Here is an 11,104-nt window from a genome sequence, read left to right on the forward strand (position 1 = left end):
TCCCAGCTACTTGGGAGGCTGAGGCAGGAGAATGACGTGAACCTGGGAGGCGGAGCTTGCAGAGAGCCTAGATTGCACCACTGCACTCCAGCCGGGGTGACTGATCAAGACTCCATCTCAAAAAAGAAAAGAAAAGAAAAGAAAAGAAAATGGAGAATACTGGCCGTGGTGGCTCACGCATGTAATCTCAGTGCTTTGGAGGACCAAGGCAGGAGATGGCTTGAGTGGGAGGATTGCTTAAAGTCTCCCTTGATTGCCGGAGACCAACCTGGGCAACATAGTGAGATCCCATCTCTATAAAAATTTTAAAAATTAGCATGAGGGCCTGAGCCTGTACTCCCAGCTACTTGGGAGGCTGAGGTGAGAGCATCGCTTGAGCCCAGGAGTTCAAGGCTGCAAGTGAGCCGTGATCGCACCACTGCACTTCAGCCTGGGCAACAGAATGAGACGCTGTCTCAGAAATAATAATAAAAATAAAGAAAGAAAATGGAGAAAAGTGGCCATAGCCAGAGCCAATGGGGTCATTTTCAAGGACAAGATATTGGGATGGGGCAAGGAGAGAGGAGTTAATGATAACTTTAGCATCTGAGTAGAATATTCAGCAAAATGTTAGTGCCATGTTTTGATATGAGGAGACTAGGGAGAAGTCAGTTTGGGCCAAGTCGGTTGAACACGTACATGGGACCAACAGACTGTTTTTCCTTCTATATCACGTCACTCTCAATCCTTCGCTTCTGACACCAGATGCTGGGGGGGCTTCTCCCAAATCAAGTAATTCCCCAATTCTTTGTGGACGCCAACACGATGTCCTGCAATTTACCTCAATTCTTTTTTTTTGTTTTGAGATGGAGTTTTGCTCTTGTCACCCAGACTGGAGTGCAATTGTGCGATCTCAGCTCACTGCAACCTCCGTCTCCTGGGTTCAAGTGATTCTCCTGCCTCAGCCTCCCAAATAGCTGGGATTACAGGCTCGCACCACCAGGCCCAGCTAATTTTTGTATTTTCAGTAGAGACGGGGTTTCGCCATGTTGGCCAGGCTGGTCTTGAGCTCCTGGCCTCAGGTGATCCGCCTGCCTTGGCCTCCTAAAGTGCTGGGATTACAGGCATGAGCCACCATGGCCAGCCTTTTTTTTTTTTTTTTTTTTTCTGAGGTGGAGTTTGCTCTTTCACCCAGGCTGGAGTGCAGTGGTGCAATCTTGGTTCACTGAAACCTCCGCCTACAACAATTATTATCAAGGTGTTTTTATGGTTTTTTTTTTTTTTTTTTTGAGACAGGCTGGAGTGCAGTGGTGTGATCATAGCTCACTGTAGCCTCGACCTCCCAGGCTCATGCAATTCTCCCACCTTAGCCTCCCGAGTAGCTGGGACTACAAGTGCGTACCACCATGGCCAGCTAATTTTTGTATTTTTAGTAGAGACGGGGTTTCACTGTGTTAGCCAGGATGGTCTTGATCTCCTGACCTCGTGATCTGCCCGCCTCGGCCTCCGAAAGTGCTGGAATTACAGGTGTGAGCCACTGCACCTAGCCAAGACTTCCCATATTTCTGATCGTTCGTCACATGGACTCTCCCTTAATATGCATATGTATTTGTTTACAAATAACTCAACTATACAGGTGCATGTAGACCACTCTTTCTAGCCTATGAATTAAATCATACCTGGAAAATGGCCATAAAACAGGATGAGGCAGGTAAATAGAACTAGAAATTATGATTCATTTCCCACACCCAACTTTGGAGACCAGTGGCTTTGAACACAGAAAGCCTTGGGCTCAATTTTCCTCGTGGTCCCAACTCCTCATTGCTTCCTTTTTACAGGTCATCCCAATTTTATGCAGTAGTGATAGAAAGTGGGCTGGTCACTGCAAGCCCTCCGGTTCACTTATTCTCTGCCTCACCCTCGATACTGGACTACAGGCCCCCATGTATTTTTTAGTAGAGACGGGGTTTCACCGTGGTCTCGATCTCCTGACCTCGTGATCCGCCCGCCTCGGCCTCCCAAAGTGCTGGGATTACAAGAGTGAGCTACCGCGCCTGGCCTCAATTTTTTTTTTTTGCAAGACAGAGTTTTGCTCTGTCATCCAGGCCAGAGTGCAGTGGCTCGATCTCGGCTCACTGCAACCTCTGCCTCCCAGGTTCAAGCAGTTCTCTTGCCTCAGCCTCCCGAGTAAGCTGGGATTATGAGCACCCACCACCACGTCTGGTTAAGTTTTGTATTTTTAGTAGAGACGGGGTTTCATCATGTTGGCCAGGCTGGTCTCAAACTCCTTACCTCGTGATCTGCCCACCTTGGCTTCCCAAAGTGCTAGGATTACAGGCATGAGCCACCTCACCCAGCAAAGAAACTCCATTTTTATCTGAACATGTGGCTTCCCAGTAGAAAGATGGTATTTCTCAGCCTCCCTTGAAGTTAGCAGTGTGTATCCACCATTTCCTTTCTTTTCTTTTTTGGAAACAGGGTCTTGCTCTGTTGCCCAAGTTGAAGTGCAGTGGCACTCCACCCAGGCTCAAGCAATCTTCCCACTTCAGCCTCCCGAGGAGCTGGAACTACAGGCATGCACCACTGTGCCCAGCTAATTAAAAAAAAAAAAAAAAATTTTTTTTTTTAAATGGAGTCTCGCTCTGTCACCCAGGCTGGAGTGCAGTGGCGTGATCTCGGCTTACTGCAACCGTTGCCTCTCAGATTCAGGTGATTCTCCTGCCTCTACAAGGCCAGGTGCAGTGACTCACGCCTGTAATCCCAACACTTTGGGAGGCTGACGTGGGTGGATCACGAGGTGAGGAGCTCAAGACCAGCTTGGCCAAGATGGCGAAACCCCGTCTCTACTAAAAATACAAAAATTAGCTGGGCGCGGTGGCAGGCACCTGTAATCCCAAGTACTCAGGAGGCTGAGGCAGGAGAATCACTTGAACTCAGGGGACAGAGGTTGCAGTGAGCCGAGATCATGCCACTACACTCCAGCCTGGGCAGCAGAGTGAGACTCTATTTCAAAAAAAAAAAAAATTGTAGAGACAGGGTCTCACTTTGTTTCTCAGGCTGGTCTTGAACTCCCAGGCTCATGCAATCCTTCCACCTCCACCTCCCAAAGTGCTAGGATTACAAGCGTGAGCCACCTTGCCCAACCTAATTTTCTGAATTTTTTTTTAGAGATGAGGGGTCTCACTATGTTGCCCAGGCTGGTTTTGAACTCTTGTCCTCAAGTGTTCCTCCTGCCTCAGTCTCCTGAGTAGCTAGGATTACAGGTGTGAGCCACTGCACCCTGCTTAACTTTTTTGCTATTTAATTCAACAGATGTACAGGGCACAGTGGTGCATGCCCATGGTCCCAACTACTCAGGAGTATTGCTTGAGCCTGGGAGTTGGAGTTCAGACTGGGAAACAGCCAGCTCCTGTCTCTTAAAAAACAAAACAAAACAGGCCAGGTGTGGTGGCTCATGCCTGTAACCTCAGCCCTTTGGGAGGCCAAGGTAGGTGGATCACCTGAGATCAGGAGTTCGAGACCAGCCTGACCAATATGGTAAAACCCTGTCTGTAATAAAAATACAAAAATTCACCAAGCATGGTGGTGTACTTCTGTAGTCTCAGCTACTGGGAAGGCTGAGACAGAAGAATTGCTTGAACCCAGGAGGCAGAGGTCACAGTGAGCCGAGATCGTGCCACTGCACTCCAGCCTGGGCAACAGAGTGAGACTCCCTCTCAAAAAAACCCAAAAACAGGCCGGGCGCGGTGGCTCATGCCTGTAATCCCAGCACTTTGGGAGGCCGAGGCGGGCGGATCACAAGGTCAGGAGATTGAGACCATCCTGGCTAACACGGTGAAACCCCGTCTCTACTAAAAATATAAAAAATTAGCTGGGTGTGGTGGCGGGCGCCTGTAGTCCCAGCTACTCCGGAGGCTGAGGCAGGAGAATGGCATGAACCCGGGAGTCGGAGCTTGCAGTGAGCCGAGATCGCACCACTGCACTCCAGCCTGGGAGACAAAGCGAGACTCCGTCTCAAAACAAAAACAAAAACAAAACAAAACAAAACAAAAAAAACCCCAAAACAAACAAGAAAACCCCAAACAGGCCAGGAGAAGTGGCTCACATCGGTAATCCCAGCACTTTGGAAGGCCAAGATGGGCGGATCATTGTCAGGAGTTTGAAACCAGCCTGGCCAATGTGGCAAAACCCGTCTCTATTAAAAATACAAAAATTGGCCGGGCATGATGGCGTGCGCCTGTAGTCCCAGCTACACGGGAGGCTCAGACACTAGGAATCGCTTGAACCCGGTGATAGGAGGCTGCAGTGAGCAAAGATCCCGCCACTGCACTCCAGCCTGGGCAACAGAGAGAGACTCTGTCTCAAAATAAATAAATAGGGCCAGGTGCAGTGGCTCACGCCTGTAATCCCAGCACTTTGGGAGGCCAAGGCAGGCAGATCACAAGGTCAGGAGATCACGACCATCCTGGCTAACTCGGTGAAACCCCATCTCTACTAAAAATACAAAAAAATTTAGCTGGGCATGGTGGTGGGCGCCTGTAGTCCCAGCTACCCGGGAGGCTGAGGCAGGAGAATGGCGTGAACCCGGGAGGCGGAGCTTGCAGTGAGCCAAGATTTCGCCACTGCACTCCAGCCTGGGTGACACAGACTCTAGCTTAAAAAAAAATTAATTGATTAATTAAATTAATAAATAAAACAAAACAAAAACAGACGTACAAAGATATCCAGTGGCAAGCCTCTCTTTGCCCCCAGCCACAACCACTCGGGTCTCCCCGCGGAGCTAGCCAATATGTATGTTTTAATATGGAAATGATCTATATTGTTAGCATCATTCTGCAATTTTTTTTTCCCACAAGATTATGTCTACCCAGGTTAATCCATGTCGTGGTTTGAATGGTGGCCCTCAAATAGACAGGTAGATGTCCTGTCTCCCCAATGCCGTGAATGTGACCTGATTTGGAAAACAGGTCTTTGCGATGTAATTCAGTTAAGGATCTTGAGGTGAGATCATCCCAGATTAACTCAGTGGACTCTAAATCCAAAGACCAGTGTCTTTATAAAAGACAGGTGAGGCCGGGTGTGGTGGCTCACGCCTGTAATCCCAGCACTTTGGGAGGCCGAGGCGGGCGGATCACGAGGTCAGGAGATCGAGACCATCCTGGCTAACATGGTAAAACCCCGTCTCTACTAAAAAATACAAAAAATTAGCCGGGCGCGGTGGCCGGCGCCTGTAGTCCCAGCTACTCAGGAGGCTGAGGCAGGAGAATGGTGTGAACCTGAGAGGCGGAGCTTGCAGTGAGCCGAGATCGTGCCACTGCACTCCAGCCTGGGCGACAAAGCGAGACTCCGTCTCAAAAAAAAAAAAAAAGAAGGGATATGTGTTAAATGCCAGTGCCAGCACTTTGGGAGGCCGAGGCGGGTGGATCACAAGGTCAGGAGATTGAAACCATCTTGGCTAACATGATGAAACACCGTCTCTACTAAAAACACACAAAAAAATTAGCCAGGCGTGGTGGCATGCACCTGTAGTCCCAGCTACTTGGGAGGCTGAGGCAGGAGAATGGCGTGAACCCAGGAGGCGGAGCTTGCTGTGAACCAAGATCACACCACTGCACTCCAGCCTGGGCGACAGAGCGAGACTCCATCTCAAAAATAAATAAATAAATAAAGACAGGAGAGGAGAAACAGACTCAGTGAAGAAGGCCACGTGGAAACTGAGGCAGAGATTAGGGTGATGCAGCCACAAGCTAGGAAACACCAACAATTGCCTGGAACCACTTCCAGCCTCCAGAACTGTGAATACATTTCTTTTCTTTCTTTTTTTTTTTTGAGTTTCACTCTTGTTGCCCAGGCTGGAGTGCAATGGTGCAATCTCATCTCACCACAACTTCTGCCTCCCGGGTTCAAGCGATTCTCCTGCCTCAGCCTCCTGAGTAGCTGGGATTACAGGCGTGCGCCACCATACACAGCTAATTTTTTTTTTTTGTATTTTTTAGTAGACATGGGGTTTCACCATGTTGGCCAGGCTGGTCTCAAACTCCCAACCTCACATGATCAGCCTGTCTCCGCCTCCCAAAGTGCTGGGATTACAGGTGTGAGCCACTGGGGCACACGGCCAATCCTATGTGCATTCCGTAAATATTTACTAAATACTGATTATGCCAGGCTCCATGCTGGACACTGGGGCCACACTGATGGACCATACTCCATTGTTACCACTGCAGAGGACCCTGCTGGGTAGTGCAGAGCTGGGCAGGACTGGGCAGGACTGGACAGGACAAGGTGGCAGAGGGGAGTTTGTTGCAGGGAGATAAGGCCAGTGGGTTATTTATAGGAACAATGGTTAGGTTCCTAGCCAATTAGCACATTCCATCCCTCTGGCCCCAGGGATTGGTTCTGGATGGACATGTGACCAAATTTAGGCCAATGAGATTTAAGTTTGAGGCTTTCTACTAGGGCCAGGGAAGAATGCCTGTTGGTTCTGGGAATGTTTTAGCACCACATGCAGAAGCCTGCAGGTAGAGTTCAGAGTTCAAGAGAGAATTCATCTAGAAGATATCACTGGAGCCCCTGGATCCAGCTGTGCCTGAAGGATACAGGTTTTCTGTTCATGAGCCAATAAATGCCCTTGTTTGTATTAGCTAGTTCAGTTTGGGTTCTCCTTCCTTTGCAATGGCAAGAGGCTTGCCAGGAACTCAAACATCTTGGTTCTTATTGCTGCTTCCCTGGGGGCTAGGACTGGTACAGTAGTCCTGTCTCCCTAGGGTTAGCCCCATTACTCTGTTAAAGAGACTGAGGAACCTCCACCCAATGTCCAAGCTAATGGCCATCCATCCCATGGGGAGTACTTGAGATAGGACCTGTTGTTCTCTTCTGGCCAAAACTAAGACCCGTCTCCTGTCTCACCCCATGAAGAGGGACCCTCAGGATGTCACACAGCCCTAGGAAACATGAACAGATAACCACCTGTCTTGGCCCATGTTTCTTAACTTTTTTTTTCTTTGAGATGGAGTCTCGCACTGTCGCCCAGGCTGGAGTGCAGTGATGCAATCTTGGCTCGCTGCAACCTCCACCTCCCAGGTTCAAGAGATTCTCCTGCCTCAGCCTCCCAAGTAGCTGGGATTACAGGTGCCTGCCACCACGCCCGGCTAATTTTTTTGTATTTTTAGTAGAGACGGGGTTTCACCTTGTTGGCCAGGATGGTCTTGAACACCTGACCTCAGGTGATCCACCTGCCTTGGCCTCCCAAAGTGCTGGGATTACAGGCGTGGGCCACCGCGCCCAGCCACTGTTTCTTGATCACTTCCTCCCTCCCCTGTATCACTGCCTGCCTTCTCTGGGATAAATGCACTAAATCCTTGTCTCAAGCTCTGCTTCTGGGAGACTCCAACTCAGGGCCTTGGCCACTCCCAAGCTGAGCAGACACTATACTTTTTTTTTTGTTTTTGACGGAGTCTCACTGTCACCCAGCCTTGAGTGCAGTGGTGTGATCTCGGCTCACAGCAGCCTCCAGCTCTCGGGTTCAAGCAATTCTCCTGCATTAGCCTCCTGAGTAGCTGGGATTGCAGGCACGCACCACCATGCCCAGGAAATTTTTGTATTTTTAGTAGAGACGGGGTTTCACCATGTTGGCCAGGCTGGTTTCGAACTCCTGACCTCAGGTGATCCACCTGCCTTGGCCTCCCAAAGTGCTGGGATTACAGGTGTGAGTCACTGCGTTTGGCCGACACTATACTTTTATTTTTATTTATTTATTCATTTTTGAGACAGGGTCTCACTCTGTCATCCAGGCTGGTGTGAAGTAGCATGAACACGGCTCACTGCAGCTTCAACCTCCTGGGTTCATGTGATCCTCCCACTTCAGCCTCCCTGGTAGCTGGGACTACAGGCAAGCACCACCATGCCTCACTAAGTTTTGTTTTGTTTTGTTTTGCATGAGACAGAGTCTCGCACTGTAGCCCAGGCTGGAGTGCAGTAGCACAGTCTCTGCTCACTGCAACCTCCGCCTCCCCAGTTCAAGCCATTTTCCTGCCTCAGCCTCCCAAGTAGCTGGGATTACAGGCACGTGCCACCACACCCAGCTAATTTTTGTATTTTTAGTAGAGACAGGGTTTTGCCATGTTGGCCAGGCTGGTCTTGAACTCCTGACCTCAGCTGATCCGCCCGCCTCGGCCTCCCAAAGTGCTGGGATTACAGGTGTGAGCTACCGCGCCTGGCCCCTGCTAAGTTTTTTAAAAAATTTTTTAGAGATGGGGTCTCACCATTATTGCCCAGGCTGGTCTCAAACTCCTGGGCTTAGAGCCATCCTCCTGCCTCAGCCTCCAAAAGTGTTGGGATTACAGGAATGAGCCACCACACCCAGCCACCATTCTTAAAATATTCTACCCACTGCCTCGTTCTGCTTCAAGACAGCTCTTTGAGGGAGGGGGTTTGTCATCCCCCCTACTTTTTTTTCTTTATTTAATAACAGGGTTTTACTCTGTTGCCCAGAGTGGCGTGCAGTGACACATAGCTCATTGTAACCTCAAACTTGAGCCCAGGGGCTCAAGTGTTCCTCCTGCCTTGGCCTCCTGAGTAGCTGGGACTATGGGTGTGCACCACCATACCAGGCTAGTTGTTATTATTATTATTATTATTATGGAGGCAGAGTCTCGCTCTGTTGCCCAGGTTGGAGTGCAGTGATGTGATCTCCACCTCCCAGGTTCAAGCGATTCTCGTTCCTCAGCCTCTGGAGTAGCTGGGATCACAGGCACGTGCCATCATGCCCAGCTAAGTTTTGTATTTTTAGTAGAGACAGGATTTCATCATGTTGGCCTGGCTGCTCTGGAACTCCTGACCTCAGGTGATCCGCCTGCCTAAGCCTCCCAAAGTGTTGGGATTACAGGTGTGAGCCACGGAGCCCAGCCCAGGCTAATTTTTTTTAAATTTATTTTTAGAGACAGGGTCTCACTATATTGCTCAGTCTGGTCTCAAATTCCTGGCCTCAAGACATCCTCCTAGCCAGATGCGGTGGCTCGCGCCTGTAATCCCAGCACTTTGGGAGGCCGAGGTGGGCAGATCACCTGAGGTCAGGAGTTCCAGACCAGCCTGGCCAACTTGGCGAAACCGTATCTGTACTAAAAATACAAAAATTAGCTGGGCATGGTGGCAGGTGCCTGTAATCCCAGCTACTTGGGAGGCTGAGGCAGGAGAATCACTTGAGCCCCGGAGGTGGAGGTTGCAGTGAGCCGAGATCACGCCACTGCCCTCCAGCCTAGGTGACAGAGTGACAGAGTGAGACTCTGTCTCAAAAAAAAAAAAAAAAGGAGAGAGAGAGAACCTCCTGCCTCCTGTCTCAGCTTCCCAAAGCACTGGGATTACAGGTATAAGCCACAGCACCCAGCCTGTCAATCCCATTTTATGTGTGGGAAAGCTGAGGTCTGGGCAGGAGAAGGACCTGTCTGAAGCCGCCCTATTGGTAAGTGGAGGGTCTGGGAGATTTGACCTTAGGTGGAGACCAGCTTGTCACCCCCATCCACGGGTGCAAAAGCCCTGGGATATGCCAAGCACTGTTCTGAATGCACACTTCATATAATCCTTACAACACTGTGGGGGAGTACGGGGCGGTGAGCCAACCATTACCCCACTTGACAGAGAGGGAAACCAAGGCCCTGAGAGGTGGCACAGCCCAGGTTCAAACCCAGGCAGGTTGGCACCAAGCTCACACTCTTAACCACCAGGCTGATGCCTGGATATATGTAATTTCCTTCCAGGCGGCTGTGGCCATTTGCGGGGGGAGGAGGGGGCGGGTGTCTGGAGCAAGACCAGCCAGCAGAGGGGAGGTGGGTGCTGGGCAGCAGACCTGGTCAGGAGCTCCCAGGCTGGCATCTGGGCTGCCAGGCTAAGCTCAGGCCTCCCTAATCCCTCGCTGCTGCCCGCCCCTGCTTCTCGGAACTCTCCTGTGCCCCGAAGCTCCCCCCATCCCTCCATCCCCACCCCTACTCCTGCGGTCGTCCCAAATACCAGACAGGACGAATCTCAGCTTTTCCCCAAACATTCCTTGTTCTTGTGGCCCGGCCCAGGCTGGCTGAGGTTACGAAAGCAGAGATGGGGTGGTTGTTGGGGGGGACCAAGGGGACGGGCTGGCCTGTCCTCACCACCCCATCCGGCCGCCTGCCCGTCCTCCCCAGGGCGGGAAAGGGGGTGGGCCAGCTCCCCCAAAGCCCCAGGAGAACAGGCTGTTGTAGGGGGTGGCCTGGGTCTGGAGATGGGGGGTGGTGGTGGCCACAGCAGAGGCTCCGGGAGGTGACCGCCTGGTTTCCATTAGGGAGTCCTGGTCAGCAGCTTGGGCGAGACGGCAGAGTCAGGGCTGGCCATGGTAAGGTGGGGCACGGGAGGGTCTGAGGGTGGGGCCTGCCTGCCCCCCCACCCCCACTCTGCCAACTGGCCACTGCCTCCCCACCAAGACCCTCCCCGAGGAGGGGATGCTCCAGTCACCATAGCGACCCTGCGCTCAGCCTGGAGACACACTGACCCTCCCTCCCCCGCAGTGGCCGAGCCTGCTGCTGCTCCTGCTGTTGCCGGGCCCCCTACCCGTTGCCGGCATGGAGGACAATGCGTTCCCCCACCTGGGGGAGAGCTCGCAGCCCCCGCCCCGGGCCTGTCCCCCTCGCTGCTCCTGCCCCCGAGTCGACACCGTGGACTGTGATGGCTTGGACCTTCAAGTGTTCCCGGACAACATCACCAGAGCCGCTCAGCACCTCTCCCTGCAGGTGGGGCTCACGGAGGGGAGTGGGGGCACCCAGGGCTGAGACCCAGAGTTGAGGGGAGTGGGAGGGGTGCTCCCGGGCTGAGGAGCGTGGTGGGGTGTAGGAACACAGGTGCGGGAGGGCGGCACAGAGCTGGCTGTGATGGAGCTTCGCCTTGGCAGATTGGCTCTGCATGCCCAAGATGAGAGGGGTGAGTGTGGACGTGCTGGAAGTTGTCGGGGACTGAGGATTAGTGGTGTTAGGGTCAACATCTTGGCGGTTATAGTGTTGTCTGGAGTTAGTGTGATGGGGAGTTTGGGGTTATGGGAATGTTGGGGCATGTGGGGTTGATTGTGGGGGTGATGGCACATTTGGGGTCGATTGTGGGGGTGTTGGGG

The 11,104-nt window shown here is 51.8% G+C and overlaps 1 protein-coding gene across 2 annotated transcripts in view; it reads left to right on the plus strand.

Moving 5' to 3' along the window:
* Positions 1-11,104, plus strand: part of NFIX (nuclear factor I X) — a 221,801-nt gene that overhangs the window by 109,166 nt on the left and 101,531 nt on the right. The gene's annotated exons all lie outside the window — the stretch shown is intronic.

Source organism: Hylobates moloch, unplaced genomic scaffold, assembly GCF_009828535.3.
Source record: "Hylobates moloch isolate HMO894 unplaced genomic scaffold, HMol_V3 SCAFFOLD_12, whole genome shotgun sequence".
Taxonomy (NCBI): Eukaryota; Metazoa; Chordata; class Mammalia; order Primates; family Hylobatidae; genus Hylobates; species Hylobates moloch.